The sequence below is a fragment of the Sceloporus occidentalis genome, unplaced genomic scaffold (assembly GCF_023333645.1).
Source record: "Sceloporus occidentalis isolate IW3139 unplaced genomic scaffold, rSceOcc1.0.p SCAF_11, whole genome shotgun sequence".
In the NCBI taxonomy this organism is placed as follows: domain Eukaryota; kingdom Metazoa; phylum Chordata; class Lepidosauria; order Squamata; family Phrynosomatidae; genus Sceloporus; species Sceloporus occidentalis.
In genome coordinates, this window is record NW_028316991.1 from 18507281 (window position 1) to 18526050 (window position 18770).

Here is an 18770-nt window from a genome sequence, read left to right on the forward strand (position 1 = left end):
AATATAAAAAATCCAATGAGTGAAAGAGAGGGGCTAAAAATTGGGAGAATGAGAATGGGGTACAGTACATAGCTATAGCTTTAAGGGCATTTAATGACTCTAGTCTGTCTGAAAATCATGATATTACATTACAACATAAAAGGGACAGTCTAGTATCCCATAGAGCTCCTGGTATGTACTTTTCAGCTTGAGCGGTTTAGTGCACCTTCTATGGTTTGTTTTTGTGTCCCGTTTGGCTGCTCGAAAGATCCAAAAAGTGACCCCATTTAACTTATTGGGAGTATTTTGTGAGTGAGTCTACAGGGGGTGTCACACCAACTTGGGTAGTGCATACATGGACTTGCTACTTGGTAGAGATGGTATGGCCAATTTCAGTATGAGAGGGGTTAATTTGATTGTACAGTCATGTGGTGCCAAAAGGTCTTGTGAGATAAATGTGTCCTTTGAAGCTCGGACTCCAACCGGGGCCTTCTACAGGGTGTTAGGTCCTGCAGTGGAGCTGCCGTTTTGTCTAGGTTCAAATGTAGACGACCATATGCCTGTTTCCCCCTCATAATACTGGATTCTTTGATATGCTAAGTGACCACTAGCAGTCAGGAAAACCATCTCATATCCAGGTCATATCCAACACATATCAATAATAACTCATATATTCATTATCATACCTCCTTGTGTGCATACCTAGAACGGGGAAAGCGCAGCCTACAAAAAGAGTACAAACATGACAGCGCAACGTAAACGGTTTGGAAGGAATTGTGAAGTCTATGATGGTCAGTCATATGTAGCAAGTGTGACATATCTATGGACTTCACAATTTACAGGAAATTCATAAATGCATGAATTATGGCTGTGGCGAGCACAGGAGGGCCGATAAAATGAAAATAAGTTATTTTGACGGATATGTTTCCACTACTCAAGGGGGAGGTCACTTATGGTACACCTTCCCTCTGCTTATACCACCTCTGGGCCGGCTTGGAAACTCGAGATGAACTGGGAAAGAGTATAAAGTTAGTGAAAGAAGATTGGTCAGTGTGCTTACTAGGGGCCAAGATCTAATTTTGAGTAAGTCGCCATCTTTCCTTGCCGGAGCCCTACGGACAGAAAAACTGTTACTTGACCATTCAGTGAGTAGTTAGGTTTTCTGTAATTTTCTCCTTTTTATTTTATCTGTTGGTGTAAATAATCTGTTTATCATCTTTTTTTTATGCACTGTGATTTTTTTATTCATAATAAATATTCGTTTATTAAGTTCTGCCTTTGTCTGGTAAAGACTCACGTTACCTGAAGAGACTGTTTTATTGGTAATTTTAAATCACATAATTTTTGTGTTAAAATATACTGTGTGGGTTTTTATAGTCTGATTCACTTGGGGTACCAAGACACCCCATTTCTAAACTGTCTTGGTGGTGGCAGCGTTATTTTGATACTTGTTATATCATTATAGTTAATTGCGGGTGGTATTAAGGGTGGATATTTGTATTTTTATCACTATTTCCGGTCTAGTGCAGACAGATAGTGAATTTTAACCCTTTTACCACTAGAAGCAAGTCACGCGCACGCTTGGAGTAGAGTGCGTTCGTGACAAATTGGTGGCACAGCGGTGGGATAGTTAAAAAGATTTTTTCCATCTTTTTCGTACCAGATTTCAGTGTTGCTGGATTTGCTAATTCAGACACTAAAAATAAATTGTTTCTCAATTTCCAAAGGCTGAACTCAGTGCATACTTAGTATATTTACACCTCAACAGTTCCCCCCCCCCCCCTCTTTGTTTTCTTTTCTTTTGCTATCATTTGTTTGGGCCGGTGTGATAAATGGAATACCAAACACAATCCAAGAGTGCTCTGGAGCAACGTTGCCGTGAACAATGTATTCCCATCCGGGGAAAATCAAAGGATGAACTTATTCAAGCGCTTGTGGACTATGATATGCAACAAGCAGCGCAAAGTGATGCTGCAAACACTTCTGAGGGAGGCATGGTCACACGGGAGATACCTGCAGCTGATGTCGGTGACGTGCCAAGATCTGGAGATCCCTTGGACTCTTATCTACAAACTGTTTTCAAATACGTGGACTCAGCAGATGCAAACCTCAGACTGTAGCTTATCCTTAAATATCAGGAGGCTGCAGAGCGCCAGGCCGAGAGAGAGACTGCAGAGCGCCAGGCGGCAAGAGAGCATGAACTAAAACTAGCAGAGTTGGAGAGGTTGAGTGCCTCACCTATCAGTGTGGTTTCAAGAGACTCTTCTGCACCCAAACCACGTGCAGAGAATTTTCCCACTTTGGACAAAGATGGGGATCTGGATGTTTTTCTGCGCAGTTTTGAAAAGGTTTGCAGGCAGTACCAATTACCAAAGGACCAGTGGGCAAAGTACCTCACCCCTGGTCTCAGAGGTCCTGCACTGGAAGCATTTGCAGAGCTACCAGCAGAATCTGACCAGGACTATGAGGCAATTAAGGCTGCACTGCAGAGACGGTACAACCTTACCCCTGAGGTGTACCGAAAGAAATTCCGGACTTTGCAAAAGCATTCCACCGAGAGCTACACTGCAGTTGTGGGACACCTGACGACGGCATTCCGGCAGTGGATTAGAGGTCTAGACATTACAACCTTAGAAAGCTTGGAAGATCTGATCATCAAGGAACAGTTTTTGCAGCTGTGCCCAGCCAATGTACAAGAATGGCTGCTGGACCGGGAGCCCAAAACAGCATTGGAAGCGGGTGAGCTGGCTGATTTCCACACCGCCAACCGAGCACAATCGGACCGGAGCAGAGGTTTTTCTACGGGAGCATCCAGCTGGAAGACCGCTACACCACGGCTTCCCATCACCCAGTCTACTATACCATCTTCTGCGTCAGTTTCTACCTCAGGGAGAGGGGGAGCTAGTGCCATTTCTACGTATGGGGATAGCCGCAGGTGTTTTATTTGTAATAAAGTGGGGCACATTAGCGCTACTTGCCCGGAGAAAAGAAATCCTACGCCATCCACAGGAGTGGGTCACCCCTCAGAATCACCATCTTCGGTGTTGTTCGTCTGCAGCGCTGAGAACACCCCCAATGTGAATATGCAACCTGTCACTGTGGGAAACAAGGTAACTGTGGGGCTCAGAGACACGGGGGCAGAAGTGACTCTTGTGCGTCCAGAGCTAGTGAGCTCTGAGGACTTTATTCCTGGCAAGACCTTAACAGTGCGGGGAATTGGAGGAGTACGTCATGCAGTGCCAATGGCACGAGTATTTTTGGATTGGGGAGCAGGGAAGGGTGTAAGAGATGTGGGGGTATCAGATAACATTCCTACTAATGTGTTACTGGGTACTGATTTGGGTAGGCTGTTGTCAAAATATATGCCGGAGGATGATACTTGCGATTTATCCAGGTCTTCTAGGAGCCCTACCATAGAAAAGATAGTGTGTAACAATGTAGCAGGGCAACCTCATGGGGAGAGTGGGCAGAAGGGTTGTGCGTGTCCGTCTGTGCTAGAACCCGGAATGTCTGAGGTGCCGTGGGAGAAGGTGAAGGTTTCGCATCACTGGGAGGGAGGGCAGAGCGAATCTGTGCCAGAACCAGGGGTGTCTGAGGTACCATGTGAGAATGTGGAGGTTTTGCATCACTGGGAGGGAGGGCAGAGCGAATCTGTGCCAGAACCAGGGGTGTCTGAGGTGCCGTGTGAGAATGTGGAGGTTTCGCATCACTGGGAGGGAGGGCAGATTGAATCTGTGCCAGAACCAGGAATGTCTGAGGTGTTTTGTGAAAGTGTGAGAGGACCGCCCGACTGTGAAGAAGGGCAGAGAACGAGTGAATGTCCGTCTGTGCCAGATCCCAGAATGTTTGAGGTGCCGTTTGAGAACTTGAAGTTTTCGCATCACTGGGAGGGAGGGCAGAGTGACTCGGTGCCAGAACCAGGGATGTTTGAGGTGCTGTGTGAAAATGTGAGGGGGCCACCCTGTGAAGAAGGGCAGAGGGTGAGTGAGTGTTCCTCTGTGTCAGGATTAACTGGTTCCCAGGGTACTGTATGTATGCCTCCTTGGAGTGGAACAGGTGGAGTGACCGATGTTTCAACCATAGCTGTGGTAACCTGGCAGCAGAATAGGGGACAAAGAGAGGGCTTTTGTGCACCTGTGCCCATATTCTGTGGGACTACGAAGTCAGGACACAAGGGAGAGGGTGAAACTGGTGACCATTCTGTTATCCCTTACGAAGGGCCTACATGGTTTGGGAAGCCAGGGCGAGACACCCTAGCTACCCATCAAGTAGATTTGTTGGGGCTTGTAGCTATACCGAGCCGCATGGAGAACCAATCTGTTACTAAGGGGATGGACTATGCCCCTGGGTACCCTGAGACCATGGCCTTATCCTGTAACAGAGCAGACAACGTAGCCGATGCTTTGAAAAGTACCTTCTGTAGGGTGGGTTTTCCCAAAGAAATACTTTATCTTAGCCGGAAACTGTTACCCAGGGAAAGAGTAGGTAGGCGCAGAGATAAGCTTGTGGCTTAATCTCTGGGCCACCATCTTATTTGGGGGAGGTGTCACACCAACTTGGGTAGTGCATACATGGACTTGCTACTTGGTAGAGATGGTATGGCCAATTTCAGTATGAGAGGGGTTAATTTGATTGTACAGTCATGTGGTGCCAAAAGGTCTTGTGAGATAAATGTGTCCTTTGAAGCTCGGACTCCAACCGGGGCCTTCTACAGGGTGTTAGGTCCTGCAGTGGAGCTGCCGTTTTGTCTAGGTTCAAATGTAGACGACCATATGCCTGTTTCCCCCTCATAATACTGGATTCTTTGATATGCTAAGTGACCACTAGCAGTCAGGAAAACCATCTCATATCCAGGTCATATCCAACACATATCAATAATAACTCATATATTCATTATCATACCTCCTTGTGTGCATACCTAGAACGGGGAAAGCGCAGCCTACAAAAAGAGTACAAACATGACAGCGCAACGTAAACGGTTTGGAAGGAATTGTGAAGTCTATGATGGTCAGTCATATGTAGCAAGTGTGACATATCTATGGACTTCACAATTTACAGGAAATTCATAAATGCATGAATTATGGCTGTGGCGAGCACAGGAGGGCCGATAAAATGAAAATAAGTTATTTTGACGGATATGTTTCCACTACTCAAGGGGGAGGTCACTTATGGTACACCTTCCCTCTGCTTATACCACCTCTGGGCCGGCTTGGAAACTCGAGATGAACTGGGAAAGAGTATAAAGTTAGTGAAAGAAGATTGGTCAGTGTGCTTACTAGGGGCCAAGATCTAATTTTGAGTAAGTCGCCATCTTTCCTTGCCGGAGCCCTACGGACAGAAAAACTGTTACTTGACCATTCAGTGAGTAGTTAGGTTTTCTGTAATTTTCTCCTTTTTATTTTATCTGTTTGGTGTAAATAATCTGTTATCATCTTTTTTGTATGCACTGTGATTTTTTTATTCATAATAAATATTCGTTTATTAAGTTCTGCCTTTGTCTGGTAAAGACTCACGTTACCTGAAGAGACTGTTTTATTGGTAATTTTAAATCACATAATTTTTGTGTTAAAATATACTGTGTGGGTTTTTATAGTCTGATTCACTTGGGGTACCAAGACACCCCATTTCTAAACTGTCTTGGTGGTGGCAGCGTTATTTTGATACTTGTTATATCATTATAGTTAATTGCGGGTGGTATTAAGGGTGGATATTTGTATTTTTATCACTATTTCCGGTCTAGTGCAGACAGATAGTGAATTTTAACCCTTTTACCACTAGAAGCAAGTCACGCGCACGCTTGGAGTAGAGTGCGTTCGTGACAGGGGGTCTCGTAGGAGAATATGAGTATAATGTAAATTATACATTCAGCTGACCAATACACGTAAAGTGCTGCCCCCTGCAGCATGCTCACAGAAGGGTATCAGAAGGGAATCACTTACTTAAATATACGTCCCACATACTGCTGTGCAGCACTTTACACCTGCTGGACAGAAACATATCAAATGCGCATTAGAAAAAATAATGCTGGATCACAATGTCCTGGGGATTTATATGCTTCTGTGAAAATGTCAATGAGAAAGAAAAGATTATTTTTGGGTACAGTTTAGCTTTTGAAATGAAATAGGATTTAGCCCCCATCACAAAAAAATTTCATAAAGAGTAGGTGGAACAGGACCTTTAAATAGGTGTGTTACAGGTAATGATCCAAGTGTCTGACCGTTAAAATGTCGTCATGGTAGGAACACAGGTGGTTTGTACAATTGAAGCCGTGGCCTTGGGTCCCATCCAAGCAGATTTAGCACATCTGTTCAGGGTGTGGATTTAAAAATCTCCCTATAATACGAAACTGACCTTAAACAACACTGTGAAAAGTAATTATATCTCAGGTATCGTTTTCTAAAGCACATTAACCAACTTGCCAAGTATTTCCTTAGAACATTTTTTTTAACTTTAATAGATTTTGATCCTGGAATCCTTCAAGCGCCTCCTGTCATTTTTAAGTATCAGTTTCCAAAACTAGAAATTGTAGGTGAGGTCCGACTAATTTCTAAACATGATGATACATTACTAATCTTACTATCCACTGCAGCTGCAGAATGACTTTCATTAAGAATTGCTGTTGAATCCATCGTCTGTAAACATTACAAAATCCCTCGCCAGGATACATTTCCAAAGTATAATCAGCCCTTCTCACAGGAGAAACAGAATCATGTGGATTCAGATCGGAAGGGCCCTTTGCAAACTAATTTGAATGGGTTTCTTTACGGTAAGCAGGGGCAGGAGGGAGGTGGGATGTATGTGTATGTGTTTGTGTATATTTATGTACGTGAGCATGGATGTGTAATTGTGTGAGTGTGTGAGAGCATGGATGTGTAATTGTGTGTGTGAGCATGGATGTGTAGGTGTTTGTGTGTGAGCATGGATGTGTAATTGTGTGTGTGAACATGGATGTGTTATTATGTGTGTGTGAGCATGGATGTGTAGGTGTTTGTGTGTGAGCATGGGTGTGTAAGTGGGGTAAGACGGAGTAAATGTGTGAGTATGACTAAGTGTGTGTTTACATATGTGTGCCAGAGTGTATGTTGGAAGAGGCAATGCTAGCACAGACCAGCTGTTGAAGTTGGGGGGTCCCAGGGCAATTTTTACACCAGGGCCCTTTGGTTTCTAGTTAAGACCCTGGCTGGAGCAAGACAACTGAGACAACTGAGTATCAACTGAGCATCAGCTGAGTGATGCCATTATGTTTGGATGGATGTATTTCCTGCTCACCTGTAGCCCCTATTATACTGACCAATAGCAGAAGATTCACCTGTCTATTCATCTGTGCAACCTCTTTTTCAGCTAATTGGGACTCCATTAGCATAGGCAATCGTCCTGGGGCATAACCGCATAGGACCAAGGCCTATTCGTCGTGCGTGTGAGTCTCCACAATGCAGTGATCGTGATCGCAAGGAGACGTGCCCAATACAATCTGGTTCTGTGGCCTGCCCGACAAACATGAAATGGACCTCGGGTTGGCAGCAGTTGAGGAGAAAGCAGGTAGGAGACCTCAGCTCTGTTGTATAGAAGTACCAGGCGCCTGACACTTTCATTCTTTCCTTCCTTTCTTCTTCCCTTCCTTCATTCATTCCCTCCTTCCTCATCCTCATATGTCCCTGGATGGACATTTGGCTTGCAAAACATTTTGATTGAGATTAATTTTGCAACCTTTTGTGTTAATAACAAAAAGACATTAAGTTATAATTATTTTGGCAATACAATATTCCCACTTGTATTTACCTAAACAGGTCTCATTCAACTCATTCACATTTCGGATATGTCAGCCCGGCTGATATGCCAGTCCGCATGAATTTGCCGGGCAGTCAAAATGTGAGGATAAAATTCTGTAACACATATTTAGTCTCTACGGTCTGCTGAAGAAGAATTAATGCTGCAATTGGTTTATTTGGGGGTTTCTGGGTGTGTCGTCCATTTTTATTAGTTCAGATGACTGTGAGAATTCTACATGTTCATCCCATTTTCATGTTTTTCCAATTACTTATTCCCTGTTCCTTCTCAGCAGTTTTTTGAGACATTACGTCATAGATTAGACAAACCATATGTGAAGTAGCAATGCAGTAGCTTTGTTTGTTTTGTAGTATAGAAGTTTGATTAAGGTACATGTCACTATGCCATTCGTGTAATAGAGATCATCAATATTTATTTACATGTACTGTGATATGTAATGAGGCTGGTATTGAGCTAGTCTAATATAACTCAAATAAATGCTATAAAAAATCTTTGATGAACAGGGATTTTTGTAGAGCACAATGAGATTGGCTGGAACTGTACATGTGAAATATAATTGTATACAGAAGTCTAATAAAATGTTGACTATAATTGATGATACCATTCTGTCATGTCTTATAGACAACTAGAGTATAGACCACATTAGCCAGAGAGTTGTTGGGATATTAGGACCAAGGTTTTCTATTATTTAAGACTAGGCAGTAGTTGTTTAGTTTTTGGGCCATTTGTTTTCCATTGAATTCCTAGTTCTCTGTTTCTGTGCCCCTGTCTTCATACCCTGCAACTTTGCTTCTTATTTTGGGGTTCTTCTGTCCTTATCGTCTGCTCCAAAAAGTCTTGGTTCCTTGTCTGCTTCACCGTGGACAATGGAACAGGCACATGTTCCATCGTGAAGCTTCCAGGTACATCCTCTCTCGTAGTTGGAGGATCATGGGAGAAGATGTGCCCCGAAGCTCTGCCATTTTGCTTAAGTTCCCCAGGAGGTCATGCACATCCACAGAGAAGACACAAGAACGATAAGATGCAAGATTAGAAGCAGAGCTGTGTTACATGGAGACAGGGACATGGAAGCGGTCGGCAGAGGAGGTAAGGAGACATTCTGGAAGAGCATGAAAGAGAGTGAGTGTGTGAGTGAGAGTGAAAGAACCAATAAACTTTAAACCAAAATCCTGTGCTTTTTGCATCGTTTTGTTTGCAAATTTTGTTAAAATCACAATTCGTATGACTCTGAATGGACAAGTCTACGAGGCAGTATAAGGAGAGAGGGTTTTTGTCTAATAAGCTAAAGCACATTTTTATGAATTAGGAAAGTGAATCTACTATAAAGTTGTCATGTCCTTTGGATTAAAAACATAAAGATATTGAGATTTGGGTCACAACAAATCAACCTTCAATGCTACAACTAGTAAAACATAATAACCCGTAAATCTAAAATGTATGACATTTCATAAATCATGACAAATACTGCAACTAACATATATAGATCATGTAAAATGTAGATATTGGTGATTAGAGGAGTAATCTCACTTACTTTTTGTGTTTTTGCTGATCTTTAGATCAACCTATGAGAAATTTGAAAGGATAAAACTGGCAGACCAGCTGTGTAACTATATAGCCTATTAAGTTGATCATTTTAGTTCCACGGACACATGGCAACATTCGCTGGGAGAATTCGATAAAACAATGCCCTTATTGTTATCCTACAGACAGAATATTATCTCAAATAGCCAAACTTGATCCATCATTAAAATGTGTCAGGTTTATCATCTGTGGGAGATGATAAACCTGACACAAACTCCTTGAACAAGGATGATATTTGCAACATATTACATTCAGTTAAGAAAAAAATTAAATCAAGGGGTAAATTCTCAAAAGCGTACAAAGGCCAGCCAAAGAATGTGTTTTTCCAATTCTGTTGAGGTATTATTTCAGGTTAATCATTTACTGCACTATTCCGACACTTTCAAATTCTATTAGAACACAGTTTTAATATGAAACATTTCAATAAATGCCTTGGATATACTGTTGCTCTTTCCACCTACTGCCACTTCTTGTGGCTTCTTTCCATAACATTTTGCTTAATTCTTCACAATAGACCCACAGCTTATGGCAGACTTTATGTCATTTCATAATTTGAAGCACAAAATTGGGATTTTGGCTATAAAATGTATATAAAAGGTTGGTTGGTGCATTTATTTCAGACATAAAATTGACCGGATTTGGGGAGTTTTAATGAAAGAAGGTAATCAAAAACAGATGTTTTAGAGGAACTTGATTTTATGCTAAACAACCTCAGGAAGAAATTTGTTTGTAGGTGAAGAATATGAAGTTGTTCCAATTTGAGACACATTTAAGTAACTAGAGACGTACTTTGAGCATTCAGTGCAAAATAACATAAAATTAATAAAAATAATATATAATATAATAATTCATCTGGTTTTCTGCCACTGAGAACTAGAGTTTTAAAAAGTGAAACATGAAAAACACCTTCCACCACACACTCGTATTCGCACAAAAGAATCTACAATTAAACTTTAATAAAATTTCATAAGGTATAAAAACATGAAAATAAGTAGGAAATTGCAGTTTTGTTGCCCTGTGTTAAATTATAAATATTAAATAAGATATGTAAAAAAAATATAAGATATTGTCCATAGTAAGAATGGACCACTATGCACTTTTTGCTTCCTGTGGGTATTCCGACCAGCACAACAGTCAGTCAAAAGAACATTTGGTTGCAAAATGAATGCATCTGCAGAAGTGGACCATTCTTCATCGGTAAGGACAACTAATGAAAGAGAATGAAAAAGTTAAAGGCATCTAAAATAAGCAAATGAAATAATAAAATGGGACTCCCAGATCTAAAGATATAGACCATCTAATCCTCAAAAGCAAGCATACCATTTAAGGTAAAAGAAGAAATAACAAAAATCCATTAAAGTCTTAAAATGAACTTGGTTTCGGTGGTTTGAAAGCAGACAAATCATACATTTTTAGGTCATTGTTAAATAAACATTGTTTCAGGCAATATAACACACATTAATGATCAGTCGTAGGGTAGTGCATAGAGTAAAATGACCGCAGTCTCTATTAGTTTAAGAAATTATGTATAATCCAGGAAAGACAGGAAAGTCCAAAATAGTGATTTCTTCATACCTGTTATGTTCAGAGCTATCCTAAAGTCGGAAAAATCCATAGGCTGTAACAATTTTGAAATTAAAAGGAAGTTGTTGAACCCAAATTTCTCTTGATCAATAAATGTCATTAATTTCACAATTTATGAAATAAAGTGTATGCCAGATTGATGGGCCTCAAGTGGTTTAGATAACTCTGGGTTGACCTTCAGGCATGACCCTGGCTATATAATGTCCATTGTAAAGGTAACTCTGCAGAGGTTCCCTACCATTTAGGAGCCCTGTACTCATCCAGTATATAGTTAACAGGTTTAACCATTCAAGGTCCAGATACATGTGGAATACATTAGGAAGTAGGGCATTATTCCAACTTTTGACCCTCGGTGAGTTAAGCAATACCTCATTCCACTCATTTTTGAGGGGGTGTCTACTGGCAGACAAAGCGGAGCTGACTTCAGTTTTCAAACTTTATAAGTATCTAGCAAGTATTTTCAAGAAACTAAAGACGAAATGGAGAAGTGAATTAAAATAATGTGGGCATGCGGGAGCTATGATAGAGGTCTGTAGTGCAGCTTTATCAATTTCATAGCATCATGGGCCAGTCAAGGGAGATCAAAAGCAGGACAACTCTGGACTGTCCCACAGTGGTTAGGAGGTATGCTATAATATATTGTATTACATATTATTCAGTGTAACATACTAGCAACTCAGTGGTTAACGAATGCCGGAGTTGATGTTTTTTTTCAATTTGCTTTAGCTAGATTGTACTGCGGTCAAGTTGAGGTAGAGTCAAAGTGACAGTACCACATATATCATTTGGACACTTTGTTCAACTCAGGCTCGTTTTCTATAGCAAACTTGAATGCCAACTCAATTTACTATTTACTACCACTATTTACTATAAGGACAGAAACAACAAAAAAACCTCAAATATTAAATATTGCTACATTTGATTAATTTCTGGACTTTTATAGACTCTTTTTACAGTACATAAATCGTTGTCTGGTCAACTGCAATATCGGAGGCTTCATTAAAATAGATGCGTCCGTCACTATCATAGAATGTTTCCTTTTCATATTTCTTTTCATTCTTGTCGCTGTTTTTATGTTTTATGTTATACTCCATGTATTCAGGTTCAATGTATTCTGACTTAAATGATTAGACATTTCTAATACATGTCGACTATACTGGAAAAGGTTATGGGTTGGGTCCACTACATCGAGCCTGAAGTGTGTCTTACTGTATAATGTAATGTACACTGCAGACAAGAGACGGATTAGACCATTGTGTTGCTGTTACATCCTATTCTGTATTAAATATTGGACAGATTTATTTCTTTAACCGTCTTTGAACGATTCCACACTAAAAGAGATGTGGCTAAGGCAGTATTTGGAAGTTGATGATGAATTTTAGTGGATAGAACCAGTGGCATATTCTGGCCTAGTCCGACTCTGCCTTGACTTGCCTTGACTATGTGAGGAGGTAGCAGTCCCTCTGCTACATAACCTGGTGGGCCACTACTCCATGGGCCGGTTGGGGTGATCTGGCTCTTGTAATGGAAGAAAATGGAATCATATCCCAGACATAAGCATAAAGTATGGCGGCCATAGAGGTAAGTGTTTTGAACGGGGCTGTGGGCTGAAATGGGTTGTAAAAATCATGACCATTAATGTTAAATTTCGATAAGATTTGATGATTACTTATCATGAGAATGCTTTCTTTTATTCATGACATTGAACATTTAATGGCGGATCGTTCATGTTCCATACTGATCTATTTCAAGGTGTTGTTCTAATATAATCCCAATAATTGAGTCCCTAGGGTAATAGAGAATGTGAAACAAGAGATGTATATAAAGGACTTTTCTGTCCTTGCTAATGTGTTAATTAGCCCTATAAAGTCGAAGCTGTAAACCCTTGTCTTAATAACAGTAGCAAGAGACTATAAAATGAAAAAGGGTCCCAAAGGAAGCTTACAGATTAAAAACATCTAAGAAGCAGATTGTATTTCTAGATAGATTATAAACTCGTACCTTCGGTTAACCTAATATGAGGGGATAATCATGTAGATACCATAAAAAAGAACACAGGACATGCTTCTAATGCATCATGCGCTTTGTATTTATGCTTAAGGGTGCTAAGCACATAAGAAGGAAAAGAGTCTATTATAGGTCGGCAGTATAATACTTCATTGATAAGAATGTGATGTCACCATATATTCTTTTATGTCCTGGAAGTCTTGAGTCAGTTTTGGAATTTGTTTGAAGTCATAGAAACATGATCATTAAATCTGAAAATATATAGCTTCATCAAGTCAAAACTTTCACAAAATGTCTTTGTGTTGTCGGGTTTTTAGCAAGACAAAACGAGTTATTTAGCTCTGAAATGGGCAAAGGGGATTTCCTAAGTGTAGTAAACGGTCTAAATATGTTTAAATTAACATAAGAGATATCCATTATGCTTTAGATACTTAATTATTAATATTAAGTATTATATTGCAAGATACGTGTTTATTTGCCAGGAATGTGGATTATAGAAGTGAAATTTGGCTCCTGATTCATGTTTTTATTTCTACCTTTCTCTTCCCTACCTTCCATTCCATAAAGGCAAACTAGATTGTATACTGGGCTACCAGCATGTTCTTACCGATGTTATTAATCAAGATGTTTTTAATCAAGATAATGATGCCAAAGACATATATATTAGCTAAAAGTTATATCAGATATTTGCAGGAATCAATTTATTCTCATAAGAAGCTTCTCTATAGCCAAATAGCGAATGCAAATCAATTAAAACATAAAGCTCTGGCAAATTATTAAAACATACACCTTTATGTATATTATCTTATCTTGTTTACGTATACACTTTTCAGTTTGTTGAGGAATAAATACAATTACAGCAACAATTATTTTTATTATTTTCTCTGAAAAAAATGTAGTGAATTTTCGATAGAGAATAACACTCATTTTCCAAAATACATTTTTTGTGCAAATAGCTGCGCAAATGATACTGATATAAAGTGATTTTTTATTTCTCTGTTAACATCTGTTTTTTATTTTCCTTTACCACAAGAGCCTTTAATATTTTTCTTGAAAGATGTTTTACTTGTGTGTTACTTCAGCATCATTAAGACAGAATTATACTTCAAACATGTTTCCTAGTCCTAAATAGTAACATCTAATTTTAAATTATAACAAAATAAAATTTAGTTACTGTTCTATAATCTTTAATGTGGCATCAGGGATATTCATGGATTAAACAGAGGGAAACTACTTTTCACTGGACTGTGATTATAGTATGGTTGTTTATTATATGTATATATTTATTTAAATATCTTTATTGTTGATAGGTAGGTTACCGATACTTGGTAAGAGAGCTGACCTTATGTCTCTCTGTTTGCTTACCAATCTTTCTTGGGGAAGCTCTTCACCATTGCCATTTTTTGTGACATGGGCCAAAAGGGACATTTACCCCAACTCTTATCATATGGTCAATTATCCCCTAAGCTCCCTCAACAGCTGTCTGAAGGTGGAGGTCTCTGCAACCACAAACACATAGCTCTTCATTAATGTGTCCTCCCTCGAAGTCTATGTGCCAACTGTTGTTGCGGAACATAGCGAAATGATGTCATCAAGCAGCACTCAGAGGAGGAAGTGTAGAAATATGTGCCGCAAGTGGCGCAGGTGTCCACATGCTTCACCCTTACAACGAAAAACAAAAAAGCCTTTCTCCAGAGCCTTTCACAATTGGCCTGGTGAGAGGTTTGCCATAAAGAAATTTTGCCCTGGGCCCTATTGTATTTAAAGTTGACCATTCCCTGCGAGTACCTCTCCCACCATTAACCTATACTTCTGTGTTTCACTAGCTAATGTGGTGTGTCAGGACTAGCAAAGATTGCATCTTCCTTTACACCTATCCAAAAGCTGATGATGATGACCATTCCAGACCTGGACACCTACGCTTAAAGAGGAGCTTCAATTACAACATTCAAAAGTGTATAGGAGTATTTAGGAACATCAATCAAGACATCTTTTGGACAACTGGATTCAAGGCTGTGAAAGCCGAGGCTTTTGTTTTACCTCCATGTATTCAGTGGCGTCGGCAGGGGGGGGCCAGAGGGGGCCATGGCCCCCCCTAAATCATGCTGTGCCCCCCGGTGTGCCCCCCCAATTGAAACGCCGTCTTTTTTTTTTTTTTTTTTTTATAGATCCGGAGGAGAGAGAGAGGCGCCGAGCGGTCGCTGAGGAATAAGTTCTCAGCGACCGTTCGGCGCCTCTCACTCTTTTCCGCGACCGCGAGGCCTCTGCCTTGGTCGCAGTGCCGGCATTTCAAGCCGAGCGCCGGTATATGATGTCATATCCGGCGCTCAGCAATGAAGCCGCGCACACTGCGGCAGAACCAGGAAGACAGAGACCTCGCGATCCCGCCGCTGGACTTCTACAAGCCCAAGGTAAGTGAACTTCAAAGGGGGGGGAGGAGGGTAGAGAGTGAAAAGAGGTAGATAGGAAGTGAGAAGAGGTAGATAGGGATACAGTGGGAGGGAGAGAGGGGGTAGATAGGATAGATTGGGAGGGAGAGGGGGTAGTTAGGATAGATTGGGAGGGAGAGGGGGTAGTTAGGATAGATTGGGAGGGAGAGGGGGTAGTTAGGATAGATTGGGAGGGAGAGGGGGTAGTTAGGATAGATTGGGAGGGAGAGGGGGTAGTTAGGATAGATTGGGAGGGAGAGGGAGATATTAACATATATTGGCAGCAGGGGCTAATATTAATATTAATTGGCAGCAGGGTCTAGTATTTATATTCGTATTGACAGCAGGGTCTAGTATTTATATATATATCGGCAGCAGGGGCTAATATTAATATATATTGGCTGCAGGGGCTAAGTTTATATATATATTGGCTGCAGGGACTAATAATATATATTGGCAGTAGGGGCTAATATTAATATATACTGGTAGCAGGGTCAAATATTAATATATATCAGCAGCAGGGTATAATTTTTATGTATATCGGCAGCAGGGTATAATATAAGTATATATCCGCAGCAGGGGCTAATATCAATATATATCCGCAGCAGGGGTTAATATTAATATATATCAGAAGCAGGGTGTAATATTTCTATATATTGTCATCAGCAGGGGCTAATATTACAGAATGAGAAATAACTGCCTAACGTGTGTGTGTATATGTGTGTATATATATATATATATATATATATATATATATATATATATATAGTGTATATGTACCGTTTTATAATTGGCCCCCATACTTTGGTTCCTGGCCCCCCATGTGCCCCCCCTAAATATGAAAGCTGGAGACGCCACTGCATGTATTCATTATCTGAAATGACACAATACTGACCTGTTTGTTATTCATAATGACATATGTTAATAAGAGCAATTCTGTTTAATTCTAATATCAATTTCATAAGTAAGACTGTTGAGGCAGCGTGTGGCCACATGCTACATGAGCGTAAAAACGCCCTGATGCATAATTGTAGTTAACGACACCAAACTGAACGAGGCAGTCTCTTAGTTACACGGAATGTTTTTCATTATATTGGTTGATGATGATGAAGGGCTTTATGTGCGACCAAACCCTTATCTACAGAACAACAATAAAACACAATATACAGCGGTCACTTCAATTGAAAGCGTTACTGTAAACACACATTCAGAGCTGAAATAAGTATGTCTATGATTGAAGAGTACTGATTTACTAATACTTTGCTTCTAATTGGCATGCTTTGTTCTTGCAAAATCTGGATCTGCCTCGTGCTTTTTATTGTAAGTTTCAATATCGTTTGCCACAACGGCTAGGTCTGTAATTTGCTTTTCTGAAGGGCAGATTTAGGGAGCCATTGAATGTAAGCAAACAAAAGACTTACTGTTTTTCTTTTTTTTTTTTTTTTAAGAAAAAATAAATACAGAGGTATTCACTAGAACTATTAGCTTAATATATAATATATGCAAGAAAAACAAGGTTTCTAACCTTGAAAGTACCAAAAAAGGCATTGTAATGTACTGCATAGTCTGCTGGCATCCAAATATTAACATCAAGGATCCGCATTTATTTATTCTTTAATTATCACAAAATACCTTATTCTGTATTGTTTTAGACCACATTATCTGGGCTGTGCTGACTTGAGGAGATGCTGGAAACTTGAACTGTTGAGGTCTGGACTTTGGGATCAGCGCCTTCATTCTGATTGTCATGTATCTACTATACACTTGCATATTAAGCATAAATCTTCATTTGGTGTCTGCAGAAGAAGATTTTTTTCTCTAAAGATGATTCAAGGGAATATTTGAATTTAATAACATTTTTAAAAAGACTTGTAACTACTTCTTGACAGCGGGACAGCTGAACAGTGAAAATCGGCCTACATGAAGAATTTAAGGATCGAGTGGGGGAGTATTTTGTTATGAGGGCAGGAGTGTCTCCCTACCTTCTCCATCTCCGTGTTCCTCTCTCCATGCCCCACAACTCTGCTTCTGATCTTGCATGTTCTTGCTTCTTAGTGTTCTCGTTTCATTGTTTGTCAACTTCTCCGTGGACAACGGGACAGGGACATGATCTCCGGTGAATTTCCAGAAAATTCTGGGAATGAGAGAGTGTGAATGAGACAGTGGGTAAGTGTGTTAGTGAAAGTGAAATAACCAATGCGTTTGTTTATTTCGTTGGAGGTCCTTTCTCATTTTCAGGGATTTGTACGAATTTCAGGAATATACAAATTTTGTTCAAATTGCAATTGGTACGAGTCCAAATGCACAAGTCTATTATGGAGGACTCAATATGTTCGTAGACAGTCGAGGTATGCCAAATAGAAAGGTGTCTCAATAGTCGAGGTTGGAATTGATAAGGGAATGAACCAAGGTTTTTGTGGCTTCGTGGGTGAAGAAGGGGTGGATGCCAGAATGGTGCAAGTGGCAGGATCTGGTAAGGGACTGAATGTGAGGTTTGATGACCCCAAGGCAATAGGCCAGGTTAGTAGGATATATAGTGGTGTTGTTAATGAAGATAGAAACTTCAGGTACTGGCGTGGAGATTAAAGGAGGGAAGATAGAGAGTTTGCATAAAGCACCGTTCTTAGGTTGATGCTGCAGGGCTACTTAATGGTCTAGATGTCTGTGGGATGTTGGAATGTCATATTAAGTAGGAAGCTATATTCCTCTGTTGTTACTGAAGACTTGGATGTTTTCAAAGATCATATTTTCCATATTTTTAGCTTCCTCATTCATATTTCTGAAAAAAAACTAAAACAATGACTTATTTTGTTGCTTGAAACAAGCTGTTGGTTCTGCTTTTGATAGAGAAGATGGTATAAGTGACGTGACAAAGTCAACAAGATAAAACAAACCATGATTTCTAAAACAAGTAGCTTTTTAACAGCTGGAAAAAATGTAACAATGATCCCTTATTACCATCATTATACATTAGAATTGTTCTTTTGTGCAGTCTTACTGTGGTTCTTTCACCCTTTAGAAATTATTAAGAAATCTTTCAAATGCTTTAAAGGCTGGCATCGCAAAACTAGCTAGCAGTCGTGCCAGAGTCTCGGTGGTTTGGCTGAGTGAGATAAAGCTTCTCTTGCAATTGTGCTGGAACTGTTTTGACTGTGTCTAGATAGTATGGCTTACTGGTTTCAGTAGGACTGTCTCTGCTGATGTAGTCAAAACTTTCAATTCCAATCCATTTGAAATGTCCAGTATGAGTATAAATGCTATCCTTTGACACATTTAAAAGAAATATTCACTGAGCCCATTATCTTTAATACATTGGTGTCACATGTCGACACAAGGTATGTTCACTCAAAACAGTGTGTAAAAGAATATATGACATAACAAAACACATCTTAAGGTAGATTT

At 40.0% G+C, this 18770-nt stretch overlaps 1 pseudogene; it reads left to right on the forward strand.

The window, feature by feature from the left end:
• The first annotated feature begins 1811 nt into the window (after nucleotides 1-1811).
• LOC149305657 (uncharacterized) lies at nucleotides 1812-17522 on the forward strand (annotated as a pseudogene).
• Nucleotides 17523-18770: the final 1248 nt, after the last annotated feature.